This window comes from Pseudophryne corroboree, chromosome 11 (assembly GCF_028390025.1).
Source record: "Pseudophryne corroboree isolate aPseCor3 chromosome 11, aPseCor3.hap2, whole genome shotgun sequence".
Taxonomy (NCBI): domain Eukaryota; kingdom Metazoa; phylum Chordata; class Amphibia; order Anura; family Myobatrachidae; genus Pseudophryne; species Pseudophryne corroboree.
In genome coordinates, this window is record NC_086454.1 from 164942414 (window position 1) to 164968765 (window position 26352).

A 26352-nucleotide genomic window follows, 5' to 3' on the forward strand; every position below is an offset into this window, starting at 1 on the left:
TCCCAGGATGTAATTCATTATGTGTTAAATTTAGTATGTTTTACCAAGTTGTGTATAAATAACTTTTAACACAAAAAATATATAATGGGGAAGTAGCTTAATGTGCCCTTTGGAAATAGAGAATGCTAGCACATTTTGGAATGCAAAGCTTAAGAAAATACAAACTTCAATCCATAGGAAAGCACTTTTTGTTCAGTCTACACTCTGTAATCATACTATAGCTTAATTTACAAATTGTGATGTCATAATCAGACTTAACTCACAAGAGACTTTCATCCTTGGTCTATAAAAAAAAGGCAGTCCTTTGTTATAAAGCTTGAAACAATTGTAAGCGGCTGATATGCAAATATGACAATACAGAAAAACTGTTAATTCAATGCTAGGATAACATAAGGGGTGATGCTCCAACTGAAATTGGTCCTAGGCATTTGGGTTTCTAGTATTTATCTTCTCCTTAAAAATAGGTTACTTTTTATATATTATCATTGGTTTTAGACAAATATTCTACATAACAACTATTGCATCCCTGAGCTTATTAGAAGCTTGAAATCATATATATAAAGTATTGAATTTCTTTTCTTTGCATTTAAAAGATGAGCTCAGTTCAGTGGAAGTATTTGCTCAGTTGAAGGTTCCATTGTGCAATGGTTAGCTCTCTGGACTTTGAATCCAGTAATCCGAGTTCAAATCTCGGTGGGACCTTATGTTGATTATTTCTCCTTTTGTTTAAAGCTCCATTTTCATTCAAAGTATGAGTATTGCAAATCTTCATTTACAATTCATATAAATTCCATCATTTTCAGTGGTGTCCTTTGTCTAAACTCATTTTTAAACTTTTCAAATCAGAAGTATGTCAAATATTTGGAAATAAGAAAAGATGCAATAAGAATGCTGAGATACATTACTTGTGCTCTGGTGTTTAGAAATTCTCCATTTTAATTTTTTTACTTCAGTGTGCACTAATGAGAGGGGAGAACGTATATTCTTCTTCTAGTAACACCTAGTGCCCTCTATGTTTGAGCAGCAATATAATAACTGATTAATTTGCCCTTGCAAATCTTAGGTATGCCATATTGCTCGATTTGAGACAAAAGTCAATGAGCCATGTAGAGAAAAATCTTCATCAGCCAAAGGATGACACTCATGCTGGCTTCTGATATGGATTTGAAGAGATTTTGTGATATATGTGTCTATTATGTTTTCAAGTATTCATGCTACACCGATGAGCAAGTAGCCAAAGCAGGGATCAAACCCATGACCTTGGCATTACGAGTGCCACGCTCTAACCAACTGCGCTTACTGGCCACAGATGTTACTAGAAGTAAACACAAAACTGGCAAATGTACCTCAAAGCACAGAACATATTTTGTTTGCATAGCATTTAATTTTTCAAGGAACATCTTAAGCCATAGAGTCACTTGAAGCATGGGTATCATAAAAATGCACCAGTTTCTTTCCACATTGCAAAATAAAAAAATGATTAGATAGGATAACAACAAAGATTAATGCATCTAATAATAGTATAAAAATAGACAATTTAGACAAGGAGTAAATGCAATTCTAAGCAAAATCAATCTGATAAATCTAATGCACAATCTTTCTTATCCATTTACAGATTGTTGATAAAGATAATCCCAGGATGTAATTCATTATGTGTTAAATTTAGTATGTTTTACCAAGTTGTGTATAAATAACTTTTAACACAAAAAATATATAATGGGGAAGTAGCTTAATGTGCCCTTTGGCAATAGAGAATGCTAGCACATTTTGGAATGCAAAGCTTAAGAAAATACAAACTTCAATCCATAGGAAAGCACTTTTTGTTCAGTCTACACTCTGTAATCATACTATAGCTTAATTTACAAATTGTGATGTCATAATCAGACTTAACTCACAAGAGACTTTCATCCTTGGTCTATAAAAAAGGCAGTCCTCTGTTATAAAGCTTGAAACAATTGTAAGTGGCTGATATGCAAATATGACAATACAGAAAAACTGTCAATTCAATGCTAGGATAACATAAGGGGTGATGCTCCAACTGAAATTGGTCCTAGGCATTTGGGTTTCTAGTATTTATCTTCTCCTTAAAAATAGGTTACTTTTTATATATTATCATTGGTTTTAGACAAATATTCTACATAACACCTATTGCATCCCTGAGCTTATTAGAAACTTGAAATCATATATATAAAGTATTGAATTTCTTTTCTTTGCATTTAAAAGATGAGCTCAGTTCAGTAGAAGTCTTTGCTCAGTTGAGGGTTCCATGGTGTAATGGTTAGCACTCTGGACTTTGAATCCAGTAATCCGAGTTCAAATCTCGGTGAGATCTAATGTTGATTGTTTTTCCTTTTGTTTAAAGCTCCATTTTCATTCAAAGTATGAGTATTGCAAATCTTCATTTACAATTCATATAAATTCCATCCTTTTCAGTGGTGTCCTTTGTCTAAACTCATTTTTAAACTTTTCAAATCAGAAGTATGTCAAATATTTGGAAATAAGAAAAGATGCAATAAGAATGCAGAGATCCATTACTTGTGCTCTGGTGTTTAGAAATTCTCCATTTTAATTTTTTTTACTTTAGTGTGCACTAATGAGAGGGGAGAACGTATCTTCTTCTTCTAGTAACACCTAGTGCCCTCTACGTTTGAGCAGCAATATAATAACTGATTAATTTGCCCTTGCAAATCTTAGGTATGCCATATTGCTCGATTTGAGACAAAAGTCAATGAGCCATGTAGAGAAAAATCTTCATCAGCCAAAGGATGACACTCATGCTGGCTTCTGATATGGATTTGAAGAGATTTTGTGATATATGTGTCTATTATGTTTTCAAGTATTCATGCTACACTGATGAGCAAGTAGCCAAAGCAGGGATCAAACCCATGACCTTGGCATTACGAGTGCCACGCTCTAACCAACTGTGCTTACTGGCCACAGATGTTACTAGAAGCAAACACAAAACTGGCAAATGTACCTCAAAGCACAGAACATATTTTGTTTGCATAGCATTTAATTTTTCAAGGAACATCTTAAGCCATAGAGTCACTTGAAGCATGGGTATCATAAAAATGCACCAGTTTCTTTCCACATTGCAAAATAAAAAAATGATTAGATAGGATAACAACAAAGATTAATGCATCTAATAATAGTATAAAAATAGACAATTTAGACAAGGAGTAAATGCAATTCTAAGCAAAATCAATCTGATAAATCTAATGCACAATCTTTCTTATCCATTTACAGATTGTTGATAAAGATAATCCCAGGATGTAATTCATTATGTGTTAAATTTAGTATGTTTTACCAAGTTGTGTATAAATAACTTTTAACACAAAAAATATATAATGGGGAAGTAGCTTAATGTGCCCTTTGGCAATAGAGAATGCTAGCACATTTTGGAATGCAAAGCTTAAGAAAATACAAACTTCAATCCATAGGAAAGCACTTTTTGTTCAGTCTACACTCTGTAATCATACTATAGCTTAATTTACAAATTGTGATGTCATAATCAGACTTAACTCACAAGAGACTTTCATCCTTGGTCTATAAAAAAGGCAGTCCTCTGTTATAAAGCTTGAAACAATTGTAAGTGGCTGATATGCAAATATGACAATACAGAAAAACTGTCAATTCAATGCTAGGATAACATAAGGGGTGATGCTCCAACTGAAATTGGTCCTAGGCATTTGGGTTTCTAGTATTTATCTTCTCCTTAAAAATAGGTTACTTTTTATATATTATCATTGGTTTTAGACAAATATTCTACATAACACCTATTGCATCCCTGAGCTTATTAGAAACTTGAAATCATATATATAAAGTATTGAATTTCTTTTCTTTGCATTTAAAAGATGAGCTCAGTTCAGTAGAAGTCTTTGCTCAGTTGAGGGTTCCATGGTGTAATGGTTAGCACTCTGGACTTTGAATCCAGTAATCCGAGTTCAAATCTCGGTGAGATCTAATGTTGATTGTTTTTCCTTTTGTTTAAAGCTCCATTTTCATTCAAAGTATGAGTATTGCAAATCTTCATTTACAATTCATATAAATTCCATCCTTTTCAGTGGTGTCCTTTGTCTAAACTCATTTTTAAACTTTTCAAATCAGAAGTATGTCAAATATTTGGAAATAAGAAAAGATGCAATAAGAATGCAGAGATCCATTACTTGTGCTCTGGTGTTTAGAAATTCTCCATTTTAATTTTTTTTACTTTAGTGTGCACTAATGAGAGGGGAGAACGTATCTTCTTCTTCTAGTAACACCTAGTGCCCTCTACGTTTGAGCAGCAATATAATAACTGATTAATTTGCCCTTGCAAATCTTAGGTATGCCATATTGCTCGATTTGAGACAAAAGTCAATGAGCCATGTAGAGAAAAATCTTCATCAGCCAAAGGATGACACTCATGCTGGCTTCTGATATGGATTTGAAGAGATTTTGTGATATATGTGTCTATTATGTTTTCAAGTATTCATGCTACACCGATGAGTTTATTCCATTCTTGTCCATCAAGAAAAGCAAGTAGCCAAAACAGGGATCGAACCCATGACCTTGGCATTACGAGCACCACGCTCTAACCAACTGAGCTAACTGGCCACAGATGTTACTAGAAGCAAACACAAGACTGGCAAATGTACCTCAAAGCACAGAACATATTTTGTTTGCATAGCATTTAATTTTTCAAGGAACAGCTTAAGCCATAGAGTCACTTGAAGCATGGGTATCATAAAAATGCACCAGTTTCTTTCCACATTGCAAAATTAAAAAAAATGATTAGATAGGACAACAACAAAGATTAATGCATCTAATAATAGTATAAAAATAGACAATTTAGACAAGGAGTAAATGCAATTCTAAGCAAAATCAATCTGATAAATCTAATGCACAATCTTTCTTATCCATTTACAGATTGTTGATAAAGATAATCCCAGGATGTAATTCATTATGTGTTAAATTTAGTATGTTTTACCAAGTTGTGTATAAATAACTTTTAACACAAAAAATATATAATGGGGAAGTAGCTTAATGTGCCCTTTGGAAATAGAGAATGCTAGCACATTTTGGAATGCAAAGCTTAAGAAAATACAACTTAAATCCATAGGAAAGCACTTTTTGTTCAGTCTACACTCTGTAATCATACTATAGCTTAATTTACAAATTGTGATGTCATAATCAGACTTAACTCACAAGAGACTTTCATCCTTGGTCTATAAAAAAAGGCAGTCCTTTGTTATAAAGCTTGAAACAATTATAAGCGGCTGATATGCAAATATGACAATACAGAAAAACTGTCAATTCAATGCTAGGATAACATAAGGGGTGATGCTCCAACTGAAATTGGTCCTAGGCATTTGGGTTTCTAGTATTTATCTTCTCCTTAAAAATAGGTTACTTTTTATATATTATCATTGGTTTTAGACAAATATTCTACATAACACCTATTGCATCCCTGAGCTTATTAGAAACTTGAAATCATATATATAAAGTATTGAATTTCTTTTCTTTGCATTTAAAAGATGAGCTCAGTTCAGTGGAAGTATTTGCTCAGTTGAAGGTTCCATTGTGCAATGGTTAGCTCTCTGGACTTTGAATCCAGTAATCCGAGTTCAAATCTCGGTGGGACCTAATGTTGATTATTTCTCCTTTTGTTTAAAGCTCCATTTTCATTCAAAGTATGAGTATTGCAAATCTTCATTTACAATTCATATAAATTCCATCATTTTCAGTGGTGTCCTTTGTCTAAACTCATTTTTAAACTTTTCAAATCAGAAGTATGTCAAATATTTGGAAATAAGAAAAGATGCAATAAGAATGCTGAGATACATTACTTGTGCTCTGGTGTTTAGAAATTCTCCATTTTAATTTTTTTACTTCAGTGTGCACTAATGAGAGGGGAGAACGTATATTCTTCTTCTAGTAACACCTAGTGCCCTCTATGTTTGAGCAGCAATATAATAACTGATTAATTTGCCCTTGCAAATCTTAGGTATGCCATATTGCTCGATTTGAGACAAAAGTCAATGAGCCATGTAGAGAAAAATCTTCATCAGCCAAAGGATGACACTCATGCTGGCTTCTGATATGGATTTGAAGAGATTTTGTGCTATATGTGTCTATTATGTTTTCAAGTATTCATGCTACACCGATGAGCAAGTAGCCAAAGCAGGGATCAAACCCATGACCTTGGCATTACGAGTGCCACGCTCTAACCAACTGCGCTTACTGGCCACAGATGTTACTAGAAGCAAACACAAAACTGGCAAATGTACCTCAAAGCACAGAACATATTTTGTTTGCATAGCATTTAATTTTTCAAGGAACATCTTAAGCCATAGAGTCACTTGAAGCATGGGTATCATAAAAATGCACCAGTTTCTTTCCACATTGCAAAATAAAAAAATGATTAGATAGGATAACAACAAAGATTAATGCATCTAATAATAGTATAAAAATAGACAATTTAGACAAGGAGTAAATGCAATTCTAAGCAAAATCAATCTGATAAATCTAATGCACAATCTTTCTTATCCATTTACAGATTGTTGATAAAGATAATCCCAGGATGTAATTCATTATGTGTTAAATTTAGTATGTTTTACCAAGTTGTGTATAAATAACTTTTAACACAAAAAATATATAATGGGGAAGTAGCTTAATGTGCCTTTGGCAATAGAGAATGCTAGCACATTTTGGAATGCAAAGCTTAAGAAAATACAAACTTCAATCCATAGGAAAGCACTTTTTGTTCAGTCTACACTCTTTAATCATACTATAGCTTAATTTACAAATTGTGATGTCATAATCAGACTTAACTCACAAGAGACTTTCATCCTTGGTCTATAAAAAAGGCAGTCCTCTGTTATAAAGCTTGAAACAATTGTAAGTGGCTGATATGCAAATATGACAATACAGAAAAACTGTCAATTCAATGCTAGGATAACATAAGGGGTGATGCTCCAACTGAAATTGGTCCTAGGCATTTGGGTTTCTAGTATTTATCTTCTCCTTAAAAATAGGTTACTTTTTATATATTATCATTGGTTTTAGACAAATATTCTACATAACACCTATTGCATCCCTGAGCTTATTAGAAACTTGAAATCATATATATAAAGTATTGAATTTCTTTTCTTTGCATTTAAAAGATGAGCTCAGTTCAGTAGAAGTCTTTGCTCAGTTGAGGGTTCCATGGTGTAATGGTTAGCACTCTGGACTTTGAATCCAGTAATCCGAGTTCAAATCTCGGTGAGATCTAATGTTGATTGTTTTTCCTTTTGTTTAAAGCTCCATTTTCATTCAAAGTATGAGTATTGCAAATCTTCATTTACAATTCATATAAATTCCATCCTTTTCAGTAGTGTCCTTTGTCTAAACTCATTTTTAAACTTTTCAAATCAGAAGTATGTCAAATATTTGGAAATAAGAAAAGATGCAATAAGAATGCAGAGATCCATTACTTGTGCTCTGGTGTTTAGAAATTCTCCATTTTAATTTTTTTTACTTTAGTGTGCACTAATGAGAGGGGAGAACGTATCTTCTTCTTCTAGTAACACCTAGTGCCCTCTACGTTTGAGCAGCAATATAATAACTGATTAATTTGCCCTTGCAAATCTTAGGTATGCCATATTGCTCGATTTGAGACAAAAGTCAATGAGCCATGTAGAGAAAAATCTTCATCAGCCAAAGGATGACACTCATGCTGGCTTCTGATATGGATTTGAAGAGATTTTGTGATATATGTGTCTATTATGTTTTCAAGTATTCATGCTACACCGATGAGTTTATTCCATTCTTGTCCATCAAGAAAAGCAAGTAGCCAAAACAGGGATCGAACCCATGACCTTGGCATTACGAGCGCCACGCTCTAACCAACTGAGCTAACTGGCCACAGATGTTACTAGAAACAAACACAAGACTGGCAAATGTACCTCAAAGCACAGAACATATTTTGTTTGCATAGCATTTAATTTTTCAAGGAACAGCTTAAGCCATAGAGTCACTTGAAGCATGGGTATCATAAAAATGCACCAGTTTCTTTCCACATTGCAAAATTAAAAAAAATGATTAGATAGGACAACAACAAAGATTAATGCATCTAATAATAGTATAAAAATAGACAATTTAGACAAGGAGTAAATGCAATTCTAAGCAAAATCAATCTGATAAATCTAATGCACAATCTTTCTTATCCATTTACAGATTGTTGATAAAGATAATCCCAGGATGTAATTCATTATGTGTTAAATTTAGTATGTTTTACCAAGTTGTGTATAAATAACTTTTAACACAAAAAATATATAATGGGGAAGTAGCTTAATGTGCCCTTTGGAAATAGAGAATGCTAGCACATTTTGGAATGCAAAGCTTAAGAAAATACAACTTAAATCCATAGGAAAGCACTTTTTGTTCAGTCTACACTCTGTAATCATACTATAGCTTAATTTACAAATTGTGATGTCATAATCAGACTTAACTCACAAGAGACTTTCATCCTTGGTCTATAAAAAAAGGCAGTCCTTTGTTATAAAGCTTGAAACAATTATAAGCGGCTGATATGCAAATATGACAATACAGAAAAACTGTCAATTCAATGCTAGGATAACATAAGGGGTGATGCTCCAACTGAAATTGGTCCTAGGCATTTGGGTTTCTAGTATTTATCTTCTCCTTAAAAATAGGTTACTTTTTATATATTATCATTGGTTTTAGACAAATATTCTACATAACACCTATTGCATCCCTGAGCTTATTAGAAACTTGAAATCATATATATAAAGTATTGAATTTCTTTTCTTTGCATTTAAAAAATGAGCTCAGTTCAGTGGAAGTATTTGCTCAGTTGAAGGTTCCATTGTGCAATGGTTAGCACTCTGGACTTTGAATCCAGTAATCTGAGTTCAAATCTCGGTGGGACCTAATGTTGATTATTTCTCCTTTTGTTTAAAGCTCCATTTTCATTCAAAGTATGAGTATTGCAAATCTTCATTTACAATTCATATAAATTCCATCATTTTCAGTGGTGTCCTTTGTCTAAACTCATTTTTAAACTTTTCAAATCAGAAGTATGTCAAATATTTGGAAATAAGAAAAGATGCAATAAGAATGCTGAGATACATTACTTGTGCTCTGGTGTTTAGAAATTCTCCATTTTAATTTTTTTACTTCAGTGTGCACTAATGAGAGGGGAGAACGTATATTCTTCTTCTAGTAACACCTAGTGCCCTCTATGTTTGAGCAGCAATATAATAACTGATTAATTTGCCCTTGCAAATCTTAGGTATGCCATATTGCTCGATTTGAGACAAAAGTCAATGAGCCATGTAGAGAAAAATCTTCATCAGCCAAAGGATGACACTCATGCTGGCTTCTGATATGGATTTGAAGAGATTTTGTGATATATGTGTCTATTATGTTTTCAAGTATTCATGCTACACCGATGAGCTTATTCCATTCTTGTCCATCAAGAAAAGCAAGTAGCCAAAACAGGGATCAAACCCATGACCTTGGCATTACGAGCGCCACACTCTAACCAACTGAGCTAACTGGCCACAGATGTTACTAGAAGCAAACACAAGACTGGCAAATGTACCTCAAAGCACAGAACATATTTTGTTTGCATAGCATTTAATTTTTCAAGGAACAGCTTAAGCCATAGAGTCACTTGAAGCATGGGTATCATAAAAATGCACCAGTTTCTTTCCACATTGCAAAATAAAAAAAATGATTAGATAGGACAACAACAAAGATTAATGCATATAATAATAGTATAAAAATAGACAATTTAGACAAGGAGTAAATGCAATTCTAAGCAAAATCAATCTGATAAATCTAATGCACAATCTTTCTTATCCATTTACAGATTGTTGACAAAGATAACCCCAGGATGTAATTCGCTATGTGTTAAATTTAGTATGTTTTACCAAGTTGTGTATAAATAACTTTTAACACAAAAAATATATAATGGGGAAGTAGCTTAATGTGCCCTTTGGAAATAGAGAATGCTAGCACATTTTGGAATGCAAAGCTTAAGAAAATACAACTTAAATCCATAGCAAAGCACTTTTTGTTCAGTCTACACTCTGTAATCATACTATAGCTTAATTTACAAATTGTGATGTCATAATCAGACTTAACTCACAAGAGACTTTCATCCTTGGTCTATAAAAAAAGGCAGTCCTTTGTTATAAAGCTTGAAACAAATGTAAGCGGCTGATATGCAAATATGACAATACAGAAAAACTGTCAATTCAATGCTAGGATAACATAAGGGGTGATGCTCCAACTGAAATTGGTCCTAGGCATTTGGGTTTCTAGTATTTATCTTCTCCTTAAAAATAGGTTACTTTTTATATATTATCATTGGTTTTAGACAAATATTCTACATAACACCTATTGCATCCGTGAGCTTATTAGAAACTTGAAATCATATATATAAAGTATTGAATTTCTTTTCTTTGCATTTAAAAGATGAGCTCAGTTCAGTAGAAGTCTTTGCTCAGTTGAAGGTTCCATGGTGCAATGGTTAGCACTCTGAACTTTGAAACCAGTAATCCGAGTTCAAATCTTGGTGGGACCTAATGTTGATTATTTCTCCTTTTGTTTAAAGCTCCATTTTCATTCAAAGTATGAGTATTGCAAATCTTCAATTACAATTCATATAAATTCCATCATTTTCAGTAGTGTCCTTTGTCTAAACTCATTTTTAAACTTTTCAAATCAGAAGTATGTCAAATATTTGGAAATAAGAAAAGATGCAATAAGAATGCTGAGATCCATTACTTGTGCTCTGGTGTTTAGAAATTCTCCATTTTAATTTTTTTACTTCAGTGTGCACTAATGAGAGGGGAGAACGTATATTCTTCTTCTAGTAACACATAGTGCCCTCTATGTTTGAGCAGCAATATAATAACTGATTAATTTGCCCTTGCAAATCTTAGGTATGCCATATTGCTCGATTTGAGACAAAAGTCAATGAGCCATATAGAGAAAAATCTTCATCAGCCAAAGGATGACACTCATGCTGGCTTCTGATATGGATTTGAAGAGATATTGTGATATATGTGTCTATTATGTTTTCAAGTATTCATGCTACACTGATGAGCAAGTAGCCAAAGCAGGGATCAAACCCATAACCTTGGCATTACGAGCACCACGCTCTAACCAACTGCGCTAACTGGCCACAGATGTTACTAGAAGCAAACACAAAACTGGCAAATGTACCTCAAAGCACAGAACATATTTTGTTTGCATAGCATTTAATTTTTCAAGGAACAGCTTAAGCCATAGAGTCACTTGAAGCATGGGTATCATAAAAATGCACCAGTTTCTTTCCACATTGCAAAATAAAAAAATTATTAGATAGGATAACAACAAAGATTAATGCATCTAATAATAGTATAAAAATAGACAATTTAGACAAGGAGTAAATGCAACTCTAAGCAAAATCAATCTGATAAATCTAATGCACAATCTTTCTTATCCATTTACAGATTGTTGATAAAGATAATCCCAGGATGTAATTCATTATGTGTTAAATTTAGTATGTTTTACCAAGTTGTGTATAAATAACTTTTAACACAAAAAATATATAATGGGGAAGTAGCTTAATGTGCCCTTTGGAAATAGAGAATGCTAGCACATTTTGGAATGCAAAGCTTAAGAAAATACAAACTTCAATCCATAGGAAAGCACTTTTTGTTCAGTCTACACTCTGTAATCATACTATAGCTTAATTTACAAATTGTGATGTCATAATCAGACTTAACTCACAAGAGACTTTCATCCTTGGTCTATAAAAAAAAGGCAGTCCTTTGTTATAAAGATTGAAACAATTGTAAGCGGCTGATATGCAAATATGACAATACAGAAAAACTGTCAATTCAATGCTAGGATAACATAAGGGGTGATGCTCCAACTGAAATTGGTCCTAGGCATTTGGGTTTCTAGTATTTATCTTCTCCTTAAAAATAGGTTACTTTTTATATATTATCATTGGTTTTAGACAAATATTCTACATAACAACTATTGCATCCCTGAGCTTATTAGAAACTTGAAATCATATATATAAAGTATTGAATTTCTTTTCTTTGCATTTAAAAGATGAGCTCAGTTCAGTGGAAGTATTTGCTCAGTTGAAGGTTCCATTGTGCAATGGTTAGCTCTCTGGACTTTGAATCCAGTAATCCGAGTTCAAATCTCGGTGGGACCTAATGTTGATTATTTCTCCTTTTGTTTAAAGCTCCATTTTCATTCAAAGTATGAGTATTGCAAATCTTCATTTACAATTCATATAAATTCCATCATTTTCAGTGGTGTCCTTTGTCTAAACTCATTTTTAAACTTTTCAAATCAGAAGTATGTCAAATATTTGGAAATAAGAAAAGATGCAATAAGAATGCTGAGATACATTACTTGTGCTCTGGTGTTTAGAAATTCTCCATTTTAATTTTTTTACTTCAGTGTGCACTAATGAGAGGGGACAACGTATATTCTTCTTCTAGTAACACCTAGTGCCCTCTATGTTTGAGCAGCAATATAATAACTGATTAATTTGCCCTTGCAAATCTTAGGTATGCCATATTGCTCGATTTGAGACAAAAGTCAATGAGCCATGTAGAGAAAAATCTTCATCAGCCAAAGGATGACACTCATGCTGGCTTCTGATATGGATTTGAAGAGATTTTGTGATATATGTGTCTATTATGTTTTCAAGTATTCATGCTACACCGATGAGCTTATTCCATTCTTGTCCATCAAGAAAAGCAAGTAGCCAAAACAGGGATCGAACCCATGAACTTGGCATTACGAATGCCACGCTTTAATCAACTGAGCTAACTGGCCACAGATGTTACTAGAAGCAAACACAAAACTGGCAAATGTACCTCAAAGCACAGAACATATTTTGTTTGCATAGCATTTAATTTTTCAAGGAACAGCTTTAGCCATAGAGTCACTTGAAGCATGGGTATCATAAAAATGCACCAGTTTCTTTCCACATTGCAAAATTAAAAAAATTATTAGATAGGACAACAACAAAGATTAATGCATCTAATAATAGTATAAAAATAGACAATTTAGACAAGGAGTAAATGCAATTCTAAGCAAAATCAATCTGATAAATCTAATGCACAATCTTTCTTATCCATTTACAGATTGTTGATAAAGATAATCCCAGGATGTAATTCATTATGTGTTAAATTTAGTATGTTTTACCAAGTTGTGTATAAATAACTTTTAACACAAAAAATATATAATGGGGAAGTAGCTTAATGTGCCCTTTGGAAATAGAGAATGCTAGCACATGTTGGAATGCAAAGCTTAAGAAAATACAAACTTCAATCCATAGGAAAGCACTTTTTGTTCAGTCTACACTCTGTAATCATACAATAGCTTAGTTTACAAATTGTGATGTCATAATCAGACTTAACTCACAAGAGACTTTCATCCTTGGTCTATAAAAAAGGCAGTCCTCTGTTATAAAGCTTGAAACAATTGTAAGTGGCTGATATGCAAATATGACAATACAGAAAAACTGTCAATTCAATGCTAGGATAACATAAGGGGTGATGCTCCAACTGAAATTGGTCCTAGGCATTTGGGTTTCTAGAATTTATCTTCTCCTTAAAAATAGGTTACTTTTTATATATTATCATTGGTTTTAGACAAATATTCTACATAACACCTATTGCATCCCTGAGCTTATTAGAAACTTGAAATCATATATATAAAGTATTGAATTTCTTTTCTTTGCATTTAAAAGATGAGCTCAGTTCAGTAGAAGTCTTTGCTCAGTTGAGGGTTCCATGGTGTAATGGTTAGCACTCTGGACTTTGAATCCAGTAATCCGAGTTCAAATCTCGGTGAGATCTAATGTTGATTATTTCTCCTTTTGTTTAAAGCTCCATTTTCATTCAAAGTATGAGTATTGCAAATCTTCATTTACAATTCATATAAATTCCATCATTTTCAGTGGTGTCCTTTGTCTAAACTCATTTTTAAACTTTTCAAATCAGAAGTATGTCAAATATTTGGAAATAAGAAAAGATGCAATCTGAATGCAGAGATCCATTACTTGTGCTCTGGTGTTTAGAAATTCTCCATTTTAATTTTTTTTACTTCAGTGTGCACTAATGAGAGGGGAGAACGTATCTTCTTCTTCTAGTAACACCTAGTGCCCTCTATGTTTGAGCAGCAATATAATAACTGATTAATTTGCCCTTGCAAATCTTAGGTATGCCATATTGCTCGATTTGAGACAAAAGTCAATGAGCCATGCAGAGAAAAATCTTCATCAGCCAAAGAATGACACTCATGCTGGCTTCTGATATGGATTTGAAGAGATTTTGTGATATATGTGTCTATTATGTTTTCAAGTATTCATGCTACACCGATGAGCTTATTCCATTCTTGTCCATCAAGAAAAGCAAGTAGCCAAAACAGGTATCGAACCCATGACCTTGGCATTACGAGTGCCACGCTTTAATAAACTGAGCTAACTGGCCACAGATGTTACTAGAAGCAAACACAAAACTGGCAAATGTACCTCAAAGCACAGAACATATTTTGTTTGCATAGCATTTAATTTTTCAAGGAACAGCTTAAGCCATAGAGTCACTTGAAGCATGGGTATCATAAAAATGCACCAGTTTCTTTCCACATTGCAAAATTAAAAAAATTATTAGATAGGACAACAACAAAGATTAATGCATCTAATAATAGTATAAAAATAGACAATTTAGACAAGGAGTAAATGCAATTCTAAGCAAAATCAATCTGATTAATCTAATGCACAATCTTTCTTATCCATTTACAGATTGTTGATAAAGATAATCCCAGGATGTAATTCATTATGTGTTAAATTTAGTATGTTTTACCAAGTTGTGTATAAATAACTTTTAACACAAAAAATATATAATGGGGAAGTAGCTTAATGTGCCCTTTGGAAATAGAGAATGCTAGCACATTTTGGAATGCAAAGCTTAAGAAAATACAAACTTCAATCCATCGGAAAGCACTTTTTGTTCAGTCTACACTCTGTAATCATACTATAGCTTAATTTACAAATTGTGATGTCATAATCAGACTTAACTCACAAGAGACTTTCATCCTTGGTCTATAAAAAAGGCAGTCCTCTGTTATAAAGCTTGAAACAATTGTAAGTGGCTGATATGCAAATATGACAATACAGAAAAACTGTCAATTCAATGCTAGGATAACATAAGGGGTGATGCTCCAACTGAAATTGGTCCTAGGCATTTGGGTTTCTAGTATTTATCTTCTCCTTAAAAATAGGTTACTTTTTACATATTATCATTGGTTTTAGACAAATATTCTACATAACACCTATTGCATCCTTGAGCTTATCAGAAACTTGAAATCATATATATAAAGTATTGAATTTCTTTTCTTTGCATTTAAAAGATGAGCTCAGTTCAGTAGAAGTCTTTGCTCAGTTGAGGGTTCCATGGTGTAATGGTTAGCACTCTGGACTTTGAATCCAGTAATCCGAGTTCAAATCTCGGTGAGATCTAATGTTGATTATTTCTCTTTTTGTTTAAAGCTCCATTTTCATTCAAAGTATGAGTATTGCAAATCTTCATTTACAATTCATATAAATTCCATCATTTTCAGTGGTGTCCTTTGTCTAAACTCATTTTTAAACTTTTCAAATCAGAAGTATGTCAAATATTTGGAAATAAGAAAAGATGCAATAAGAATGCAGAGATCCATTACTTGTGCTCTGGTGTTTAGAAATTCTCCATTTTAATTTTTTTTACTTCAGTGTGCACTAATGAGAGGGGAGAACGTATCTTCTTCTTCTAGTAACACCTAGTGCCCTCTATGTTTGAGCAGCAATATAATAACTGATTAATTTGCCCTTGCAAATCTTAGGTATGCCATATTGCTCGATTTGAGACAAAAGTCAATGAGCCATGTAGAGAAAAATCTTCATCAGCCAAAGGATGACACTTATGCTGTCTTCTGATATGGATTTGAAGAGATTTTGTGATATATGTGTCTATTATGTTTTCAAGTATTCATGCTACACCGATGAGCTTATTCCATTCTTGTCCATCAAGAAAAGCAAGTAGCCAAAACAGGGATCGAACCCATGACCTTGGCATTACTAGAAGCAAACACAAAACTGGCAAATGTACCTCAAAGCACAGAACATATTTTGTTTGCATAGCATTTAATTTTTCAAGGAACAGCTTAAGCCATAGAGTCACTTGAAGCATGGGTATCATAAAAATGCACCAGTTTCTTTCCACATTGCAAAATAAAAAAAATGATTAGATAGGACAAAAACAAAGATTAATGCATCTAATAATAGTATAAAAATAGACAATTTAGACAAGGAGTAAATGCAATTCTAAGCAAAATCAATCTGATAAATCTAATGCACAATCTTTCTTATCCATTTACAGATTGTTGATAAAGATAATCCCAGGATGTAATTCATTATGTGTTAAATTTAGTATGTTTTACCAAGTTGTGTATAAATAACTTTTAACACAAAAAATATATAATGGGGAAGGAGCTTAATGTGCCCTTTGGAAATAGAGAATGCTAGCACATTTTGGAATGCAAAGCTTAAGAAAATACAAACTTCAATCCATAGGAAAGCACTTTTTGTTCAGTCTACACTCTGTAATCATACTATAGCTTAATTTACAAATTGTGATGTCATAATCAGACTTAACTCACAAGAGACTTTCATCCTTGGTCTATAAAAAAGGCAGTCCTCTGTTATAAAGCTTGAAACAATTGTAAGTGGCTGATATGCAAATATGACAATACAGAAAAACTGTCAATTCAATGCTAGGATAACATAAGGGGTGATGCTCCAACTGAAATTGGTCCTAGGCATTTGGGTTTCTAGTATTTATCTTCTCCTTAAAAATGGGTTACTTTTTATATATTATCATTGGTTTTAGACAAATATTCTACATAACACCTATTGCATCCTTGAGCTTATTAGAAACTTGAAATCATATATATAAAGTATTGAATTTCTTTTCTTTGCATTTAAAAGATGAGCTCAGTTCAGTAGAAGTCTTTGCTCAGTTGAGGGTTCCATGGTGTAATGGTTAGCACTCTGGACTTTGAATCCAGTAATCCAAGTTCAAATCTCGGTGAGATCTAATGTTGAATATTTCTCCTTTTGTTTAAAGCTCCATTTTCATTCAAAGTATGAGTATTGCAAATCTTCATTTACAATTCATATAAATTCCATCATTTTCAGTGGTGTCCTTTGTCTAAACTCATTTTTAAACTTTTCAAATCAGAAGTATGTCAAATATTTGGAAATAAGAAAAGATGCAATAAAAATGCTGAGATCCATTACTTGTGCTCTGGTGTTTAGAAATTCTCCATTTTAATTTTTTTTACTTCAGTGTGCACTAATGAGAGGGGAGAACGTATCTTCTTCTTCTAGTAACACCTAGTGCCCTCTATGTTTGAGCAGCAATATAATAACTGATTAATTTGCCCTTGCAAATCTTAGGTATGCCATATTGCTCGATTTGAGACAAAAGTCAATGAGCCATGTAGAGAAAAATCTTCATCAGCCAAAGGATGACACTCATGCTGGCTTCTGATATGGATTTGAAGAGATTTTGTGATATATGTGTCTATAATGTTTTCAAGTATTCATGCTACACCGATGAGCTTATTCCATTCTTGTCCATCAAGAAAAGCAAGTAGCCAAAACAGGTATCGAACCCATGACCTTGGCATTACGAGTGCCACGCTTTAATAAACTGAGCTAACTGGCCACAGATGTTACTAGAAGCAAACACAAGACTGGCAAATGTACCTCAAAGCACAGAACATATTTTGTTTGCATAGCATTTAATTTTTCAAGGAACAGCTTAAGCCATAGAGTCACTTGAAGCATGGGTATCATAAAAATGCACCAGTTTCTTTCCACATTGCAAAATAAAAAAAATTATAAGATAGGACAACAACAAAGATTAATGCATCTAATAATAGTATAAAAATAGACAATTTAGACAAGGAGTAAATGCAATTCTAAGCAAAATCAATCTGATAAATCTAATGCACAATCTTTCTTATCCATTTACAGATTGTTGATAAAGATAATCCCAGGATGTAATTCATTATGTGTTAAATTTAGTATGTTTTACCAAGTTGTGTATAAATAACTTTTAACACAAAAAATATATAATGGGGAAGTAGCTTAATGTGCCCTTTGGAAATAGAGAATGCTAGCACATTTTGGAATGCAAAGCTTAAGAAAATACAAACTTCAATCCATAGGAAAGCACTTTTTGTTCAGTCTACACTCTGTAATCATACTATAGCTTAATTTACAAATTGTGATGTCATAATCAGACTTAACTCACAAGAGACTTTCATCCTTGGTCTATAAAAAAGGCAGTCCTCTGTTATAAAGCTTGAAACAATTGTAAGTGGCTGATATGCAAATATGACAATACAGAAAAACTGTCAATTCAATGCTAGGATAACATAAGGGGTGATGCCCCAACTGAAATTGGTCCTAGGCATTTGGGTTTCTAGTATTTATCTTCTCCTTAAAAATGGGTTACTTTTTATATATTATCATTGGTTTTAGACAAATATTCTACATAACACCTATTGCATCCCTGAGCTTATTAGAAACTTGAAATCATATATATAAAGTATTGAATTTCTTTTCTTTGCATTTAAAAGATGAGCTCAGTTCAGTAGAAGTCTTTGCTCAGTTGAGGGTTCCATGGTGTAATGGTTAGCACTCTGGACTTTGAATCCAGTAATCCAAGTTCAAATCTCGGTGAGATCTAATGTTGAATATTTCTCCTTTTGTTTAAAGCTCCATTTTCATTCAAAGTATGAGTATTGCAAATCTTCATTTACAATTCATATAAATTCCATCATTTTCAGTGGTGTCCTTTGTCTAAACTCATTTTTAAACTTTTCAAATCAGAAGTATGTCAAATATTTGGAAATAAGAAAAGATGCAATAAAAATGCTGAGATCCATTACTTGTGCTCTGGTGTTTAGAAATTCTCCATTTTAATTTTTTTTACTTCAGTGTGCACTAATGAGAGGGGAGAACGTATCTTCTTCTTCTAGTAACACCTAGTGCCCTCTATGTTTGAGCAGCAATATAATAACTGATTAATTTGCCCTTGCAAATCTTAGGTATGCCATATTGCTCGATTTGAGACAAAAGTCAATGAGCCATGTAGAGAAAAATCTTCATCAGCCAAAGGATGACACTTATGCTGTCTTCTGATAAGGATTTGAAGAGATTTTGTGATATATGTGTCTATTATGTTTTCAAGTATTCATGCTATACCGATGAGCAAGTAGCCAAAAAAGGGATCAAACCCAAGTCCTTGGTTTTTTACGAGCGCCACGCTCTATCCAACTGCGCTAACTGGCCACAGATGTTACTAGAAGCAAACACAAAACTGGCAAATGTACCTCAAAGCACAGAACATATTTTGTTTGCATAGCATTTAATTTTTCAAGGAACAGCTTAAGCCATAGAGTCACTTGAAGCATGGGTATCATAAAAATGCACCAGTTTCTTTCCACATTGCAAAATAAAAAAATGATTAGATAGGATAACAACAAAGATTAATGCATCTAATAATAGTATAAAAATAGACAATTTAGTCAAGGAGTAAATGCAATTCTAAGCAAAATCAATCTGATAAATCTAATGCACAATCTTTCTTATCCATTTACAGATTGTTGATAAAGATAATCCCAGGATGTAATTCATTATGTGTTAAATTTAGTATGTTTTACCAAGTTGTGTATAAATAACTTTTAACACAAAAAATATATAATGGGGAAGTAGCTTAATGTGCCCTTTGGAAATAGAGAATGCTAGCACATTTTGGAATGCAAAGCTTAAGAAAATACAAACTTAAATCCATAGGAAAGCACTTTTTGTTCAGTCTACACTCTGTAATCATACTATAGCTTAATTTACAAATTGTGATGTCATAATCAGACTTAACTCACAAGAGACTTTCATCCTTGGTCTATAAAAAAAGTCAGTCCTCTGTTATAAAGCTTAAAACAATTGTAAGCGGCTGATATGCAAATATGACAATACAGAAAAACTGTCAATTCAATGCTAGGATAACATAAGGGGTGATGCTCCAACTGAAATTGGTCCTAGGCATTTGGGTTTCTAGTATTTATCTTCTCCTTAAAAATAGGTTACTTTTTACATATTATCATTGGTTTTAGACAAATATTCTACATAACACCTATTGCATCCCTGAGCTTATTAGAAACTTGAATTCATATATATATAAAGTATTGAATTTCTTTTCTTTGCATTTAAAAGATGAGCTCAGTTCAGTAGAAGTCTTTGCTCAGTTGAGGGTTCCATGGTGTAATGGTTAGCACTCTGGACTTTGAATCCAGTAATCCGAGTTCAAATCTCGGTGAGATCTAATGTTGATTATTTCTTCTTTTGTTTAAAGCTCCATTTTCATTCAAAGTATGAGTATTGCAAATCTTCATTTACAATTCATATAAATTCCATCATTTTCAGTGGCGTCCTTTGTCTAAACTCATTTTTAAACTTTTCAAATTTAGAAGTATGTCAAATATTTGGAAATAAGAAAAGATGCAATAAGAATGCAGAGATCCATTACTTGTGGTCTGGTGTTTAGAAATTCTCCATTTTAATTTTTTTTACTTCAGTGTGCACTAATGAGAGGGGAGAACGTATATTCTTCTTCTAGTAACACCTAGTGCCCTCTATGTTTGAGCAGCAATATAATAACTGATTAATTTGCCCTTGCAAATCTTAGGTATGCCATATTGCTCGATTTGAGACAAAAGTCAATGAGCCATGTAGAGAAAAATCTTCATCAGCCAAAGGATGACACTTATGCTGTCTTCTGATATGGATTTGAAGAGATTTTGTGATATATGTGTCTATTATGTTTTCAAGTATTCATGCTACACCGATGAGCTTATTCCATTCTTGTCCATCAAGAAAAGCAAGTAGCCAAAACAGGGATCGAACCCATGACCTTGGCATTACTAGAAGCAAACACAAAACTGGCAAATGTACCTCAAAGCACAGAACATATTTTGTTTGCATAGCATTTAATTTTTCAAGGAACAGCTAAAGCCATAGAGTCACTTGAAGCATGGGTATCATAAAAATGCACCAGTTTCTTTCCACATTGCAAAATAAAAAAAATGATTAGATAGGACAAAAACAAAGATTAATGCATCTAATAATAGTATAAAAATAGACAATTTAGACAAGGAGTAAATGCAATTCTAAGCAAAATCAATCTGATAAATCTAATGCACAATCTTTCTTATCCATTTACAGATTGTTGATAAAGATAATCCCAGGATGTAATTCATTATGTGTTAAATTTAGTATGTTTTACCAAGTTGTGTATAAATAACTTTTAACACAAAAAATATATAATGGGGAAGTAGCTTAATGTGCCTTTGGAAATAGAGAATGCTAGCACATTTTGGAATGCAAAGCTTAAGAAAATACAAACTTCAATCCATAGGAAAGCACTTTTTGTTCAGTCTACACTCTGTAATCATACTATAGCTTAATTTACAAATTGTGATGTCATAATCAGACTTAACTCACAAGAGACTTTCATCCTTGGTCTATAAAAAAGGCAGTCCTCTGTTATAAAGCTTGAAACAATTGTAAGCGGCTGATATGCAAATATGACAATACAGAAAAACTGTCAATTCAATGCTAGGATAACATAAGGGGTGATGCTCCAACTGAAATTGGTCCTAGGCATTTGGGTTTCTAGTATTTATCTTCTCCTTAAAAATGGGTTACTTTTTATATATTATCATTGGTTTTAGACAAATATTCTACATAACACCTATTGCATCCCTGAGCTTATTAGAAACTTGAAATCATATATATAAAGTATTGAATTTCTTTTCTTTGCATTTAAAAGATGAGCTCAGTTCAGTAGAAGTCTTTGCTCAATTGAGGGTTCCATGGTGTAATGGTTAGCACTCTGGACTTTGAATCCAGTAATCCAAGTTCAAATCTCGGTGAGATCTAATGTTGAATATTTCTCCTTTTGTTTAAAGCTCCATTTTCATTCAAAGTATGAGTATTGCAAATCTTCATTTACAATTCATATAAATTCCATCATTTTCAGTGGTGTCCTTTGTCTAAACTCATTTTTAAACTTTTCAAATCAGAAGTATGTCAAATATTTGGAAATAAGAAAAGATGCAATAAGAATGCTGAGATTCATTACTTGTGCTCTGGTGTTTAGAAATTCTCCATTTTAATTTTTTTTACTTCAGTGTGCACTAATGAGAGGGGAGAACGTATCTTCTTCTTCTAGTAACACCTAGTGCCCTCTATGTTTGAGCAGCAATATAATAACTGATTAATTTGCCCTTGCAAATCTTAGGTATGCCATATTGCTCGATTTGAGACAAAAGTCAATGAGCCATGTAGAGAAAAGTCTTCATCAGCCAAAGGATGACACTCATGCTGGCTTCTGATATGGATTTGAAGAGATTTTGTGATATATGTGTCTATTATGTTTTCAAGTATTCATGCTACACCGATGAGCTTATTCCATTCTTGTCCATCAAGAAAAGCAAGTAGCCAAAACAGGTATTGAACCCATGACCTTGGCATTACAAGCGCCACGCTCTAACCAACTGAGCTAACTGGCCACAGATGTTACTAGAAGCAAACACAAGACTGGCAAATGTACCTCAAAGCACAGAACATATTTTGTTTGCATAGCATTTAATTTTTCAAGGAACAGCTTAAGCCATAGAGTCACTTGAAGCATGGGTATCATAAAAATGCACCAGTTTCTTTCCACATTGCAAAATAAAAAAATGATTAGATAGGACAACAACAAAGATTAATGCATCTAATAATAGTATAAAAATAGACAATTTAGACAAGGAGTAAATAAAATTCTAAGCAAAATCAATCTGATAAATCTAATGCACAATCTTTCTTATCCATTTACAGATTGTTGATAAAGATAATCCCAGGATGTAATTCATTATGTGTTAAATTTAGTATGTTTTACCAAGTTGTGTATAAATAACTTTTAACACAAAAAAAATATATAATGGGGAAGTAGCTTAATGTGCCCTTTGGAAATAGAGAATGCTAGCACATTTTGGAATGCAAAGCTTAAGAAAACACAAACTTCAATCCATAGGAAAGCACTTTTTGTTCAGTCTACACTCTGTAATCATACTATAGCTTAATTTACAAATTGTGATGTCATAATCAGACTTAACTCACAAGAGACTTTCATCCTTGGTCTATAAAAAAGGCAGTCCTCTGTTCTAAAGCTTGAAACAATTGTAAGTGGCTGATATGCAAATATGACAATACAGAAAAACTGTCAATTCAATGCTAGGATAACATAAGGGGTGATGCTCCAACTGAAATTGGTCCTAGGCATTTGGGTTTCTAATATTTATCTTCTCCTTAAAAATAGGTTACTTTTTATATATTATCATTGGTTTTAGACAAATATTCTACATAACACCTATTGCATCCCTGAGCTTATTAGAAACTTGAAATCATATATATAAAGTATTGAATTTCTTTTCTTTGCATTTAAAAGATGAGCTCAGTTCAGTAGAAGTCTTTGCTCAGTTGAGGGTTCCATGGTGTAATGGTTAGCACTCTGGACTTTGAATCCAGTAATCCGAGTTCAAATCTCGGTGAGATCTAATGTTGATTATTTCTCCTTTTGTTTAAAGCTCCATTTTCATTCAAAGTATGAGTATTGCAAATCTTCATTTACAATTCATATAAATTCCATCATTTTCAGTGGTGTCCTTTGTCTAAACTCATTTTTAAAATTTTCAAATCAGAAGTATGTCAAATATTTGGAAATAAGAAAAGATGCAATAAGAATGCAGAGATCCATTACTTGTGCTCTGGTGTTTAGAAATTCTCCATTTTAATTTTTTTTACTTCAGTGTGCACTAATGAGAGGGGAGAACGTATCTTCTTCTTCTTCTAGTAACACCTAGTGCCCTCTATGTTTGAGCAGCAATATAATAACTGATTAATTTGCCCTTGCAAATCTTAGGTATGCCATATTGCTCGATTTGAGACAAAAGTCAATGAGCCATGTAGAGAAAAATCTTCATCAGCCAAAGGATGACACTTATGCTGTCTTCTGATATGGATTTGAAGAGATTTTGTGATATATGTGTCTATTATGTTTTCAAGTATTCATGCTACACCGATCAGCTTATTCCATTCTTGTCCATCAAGTAAAGCAAGTAGCCAAAACAGGGATCGAACCCATGACCTTGGCATTACGAGCGCCACGCTCTAACCAACTGAGCTAACTGGCCACGGAATTTACTCGAAGCAAACACAAGACTGGCAAATGTACCTCAAAGCACAGAACATATTTTGTTTGCATAGCATTTAATTTTTCAAGGAACAGCTTAAGCCATAGAGTCACTTGAAGCATGGGTATCATAAAAATGCACCAGTTTCTTTCCACATTGCAAAATAAAAAAAATGATAAGATAGGACAACAACAAAGATTAATGCATCTAATAATAGTATAAAAATAGACAATTTAGACAAGGAGTAAATGCAATTCTAAGCAAAATCAATCTGATAAATCTAATGCACAATCTTTCTTATCCATTTACAGATTGTTGATAAAGATAATCCCAGGATGTAATTCATTATGTGTTAAATTTAGTATGTTTTACCAAGTTGTGTATAAATAACTTTTAACACAAAAAAATATATAATGGGGAAGTAGCTTAATGTGCCCTTTGGAAATAGAGAATGCTAGCACATTTTGGAATGTAAAGCTTAAGAAAATACAAACTTCAATCCATAGGAAAGCACTTTTTGTTCAGTCTACACTCTGTAATCATACTATAGCTTAATTTACAAATTGTGATGTCATAATCAGACTTAACTCACAAGAGACTTTCATCCTTGGTCTATAAAAAAGGCAGTCCTCTGTAATAAAGCTTGAAACAATTGTAAGTGGCTGATATGCAAATATGACAATACAGAAAAACTGTCAATTCAATGCTAGGATAACATAAGGGGTGATGCTCCAACTGAAATTGGTCCTAGGCATTTGGGTTTCTAGTATTTATCTTCTCCTTAAAAATAGGTTACTTTTTATATATTATCATTGGTTTTAGACAAATATTCTACATAACACCTATTGCATCCCTGAGCTTATTAGAAACTTGAAATCATATATATAATGTATTGAATTTATTTTCTTTGCATTTAAAAGATGAGCTCAGTTCAGTAGAAGTCTTTGCTCAGTTGAGGGTTCCATGGTGTAATGGTTAGCACTCTGTACTTTGAATCCAGTAATCCGAGTTCAAATCTCGGTGAGATATAATGTTGATTACTTTTCCTTTTGTTTAAAGCTCCATTTTCATTCAAAGTATGAGTATTGCAAATCTTCATTTACAATTCATATAAATTCCATCATTTTCAGTGGTGTCCTTTGTCTAAACTCATTTTTAAAATTTTCAAATCAGAAGTATGTCAAATATTTGGAAATAAGAAAAGATGCAATAAGAATGCAGAGATCCATTACTTGTGCTCTGGTGTTTAGAAATTCTCCATTTTAATTTTTTTTACTTCAGTGTGCACTAATGAGAGGGGAGAACGTATCTTCTTCTTCTTCTAGTAACACCTAGTGCCCTCTATGTTTGAGCAGCAATATAATAACTGATTAATTTGCCCTTGCAAATCTTAGGTATGCCATATTGCTCGATTTGAGACAAAAGTCAATGAGCCATGTAGAGAAAAATCTTCATCAGCCAAAGGATGACACTTATGCTGTCTTCTGATATGGATTTGAAGAGATTTTGTGATATATGTGTCTATTATGTTTTCAAGTATTCATGCTACACCGATCAGCTTATTCCATTCTTGTCCATCAAGTAAAGCAAGTAGCCAAAACAGGGATCGAACCCATGACCTTGGCATTACGAGCGCCACGCTCTAACCAACTGAGCTAACTGGCCACGGAATTTACTCGAAGCAAACACAAGACTGGCAAATGTACCTCAAAGCACAGAACATATTTTGTTTGCATAGCATTTAATTTTTCAAGGAACAGCTTAAGCCATAGAGTCACTTGAAGCATGGGTATCATAAAAATGCACCAGTTTCTTTCCACATTGCAAAATAAAAAAAATGATAAGATAGGACAACAACAAAGATTAATGCATCTAATAATAGTATAAAAATAGACAATTTAGACAAGGAGTAAATGCAATTCTAAGCAAAATCAATCTGATAAATCTAATGCACAATCTTTCTTATCCATTTACAGATTGTTGATAAAGATAATCCCA

The 26352-nt window shown here is 33.0% G+C and overlaps 16 non-coding genes across 16 annotated transcripts; 11 read left to right on the forward strand and 5 right to left on the reverse strand.

Annotated features, from left to right (window-relative positions):
- Positions 1–630: 630 nt before the first annotated feature.
- TRNAQ-UUG (transfer RNA glutamine (anticodon UUG)) lies at positions 631–702 on the forward strand. The gene has a single exon. It is a non-coding gene; the product is annotated as a tRNA-Gln (tRNA).
- A 1558-nt stretch (positions 703–2260) lies between these two features.
- TRNAQ-UUG (transfer RNA glutamine (anticodon UUG)) lies at positions 2261–2332 on the forward strand. The gene has a single exon. It is a non-coding gene; the product is annotated as a tRNA-Gln (tRNA).
- Positions 2333–3891: 1559 nt separating this feature from the next.
- Positions 3892–3963, forward strand: TRNAQ-UUG (transfer RNA glutamine (anticodon UUG)). The gene has a single exon. It is a non-coding gene; the product is annotated as a tRNA-Gln (tRNA).
- Positions 3964–4522: 559 nt separating this feature from the next.
- On the reverse strand, positions 4523–4596 carry TRNAT-CGU (transfer RNA threonine (anticodon CGU)). Its single transcript has one exon. It is a non-coding gene; the product is annotated as a tRNA-Thr (tRNA).
- Positions 4597–5553: 957 nt separating this feature from the next.
- Positions 5554–5625, forward strand: TRNAQ-UUG (transfer RNA glutamine (anticodon UUG)). Its single transcript has one exon. It is a non-coding gene; the product is annotated as a tRNA-Gln (tRNA).
- A 1557-nt stretch (positions 5626–7182) lies between these two features.
- Positions 7183–7254, forward strand: TRNAQ-UUG (transfer RNA glutamine (anticodon UUG)). The gene has a single exon. It is a non-coding gene; the product is annotated as a tRNA-Gln (tRNA).
- A 559-nt stretch (positions 7255–7813) lies between these two features.
- On the reverse strand, positions 7814–7887 carry TRNAT-CGU (transfer RNA threonine (anticodon CGU)). The gene has a single exon. It is a non-coding gene; the product is annotated as a tRNA-Thr (tRNA).
- A 957-nt stretch (positions 7888–8844) lies between these two features.
- Positions 8845–8916, forward strand: TRNAQ-UUG (transfer RNA glutamine (anticodon UUG)). Its single transcript has one exon. It is a non-coding gene; the product is annotated as a tRNA-Gln (tRNA).
- A 3220-nt stretch (positions 8917–12136) lies between these two features.
- TRNAQ-UUG (transfer RNA glutamine (anticodon UUG)) lies at positions 12137–12208 on the forward strand. Its single transcript has one exon. It is a non-coding gene; the product is annotated as a tRNA-Gln (tRNA).
- A 1588-nt stretch (positions 12209–13796) lies between these two features.
- TRNAQ-UUG (transfer RNA glutamine (anticodon UUG)) lies at positions 13797–13868 on the forward strand. The gene has a single exon. It is a non-coding gene; the product is annotated as a tRNA-Gln (tRNA).
- A 1589-nt stretch (positions 13869–15457) lies between these two features.
- On the forward strand, positions 15458–15529 carry TRNAQ-UUG (transfer RNA glutamine (anticodon UUG)). Its single transcript has one exon. It is a non-coding gene; the product is annotated as a tRNA-Gln (tRNA).
- Positions 15530–20369: 4840 nt separating this feature from the next.
- TRNAQ-UUG (transfer RNA glutamine (anticodon UUG)) lies at positions 20370–20441 on the forward strand. Its single transcript has one exon. It is a non-coding gene; the product is annotated as a tRNA-Gln (tRNA).
- A 2174-nt stretch (positions 20442–22615) lies between these two features.
- On the reverse strand, positions 22616–22689 carry TRNAT-UGU (transfer RNA threonine (anticodon UGU)). Its single transcript has one exon. It is a non-coding gene; the product is annotated as a tRNA-Thr (tRNA).
- Positions 22690–23646: 957 nt separating this feature from the next.
- TRNAQ-UUG (transfer RNA glutamine (anticodon UUG)) lies at positions 23647–23718 on the forward strand. Its single transcript has one exon. It is a non-coding gene; the product is annotated as a tRNA-Gln (tRNA).
- Positions 23719–24280: 562 nt separating this feature from the next.
- TRNAT-CGU (transfer RNA threonine (anticodon CGU)) lies at positions 24281–24354 on the reverse strand. The gene has a single exon. It is a non-coding gene; the product is annotated as a tRNA-Thr (tRNA).
- Positions 24355–25945: 1591 nt separating this feature from the next.
- TRNAT-CGU (transfer RNA threonine (anticodon CGU)) lies at positions 25946–26019 on the reverse strand. Its single transcript has one exon. It is a non-coding gene; the product is annotated as a tRNA-Thr (tRNA).
- Between the last annotated feature and the right edge of the window lie 333 nt (positions 26020–26352).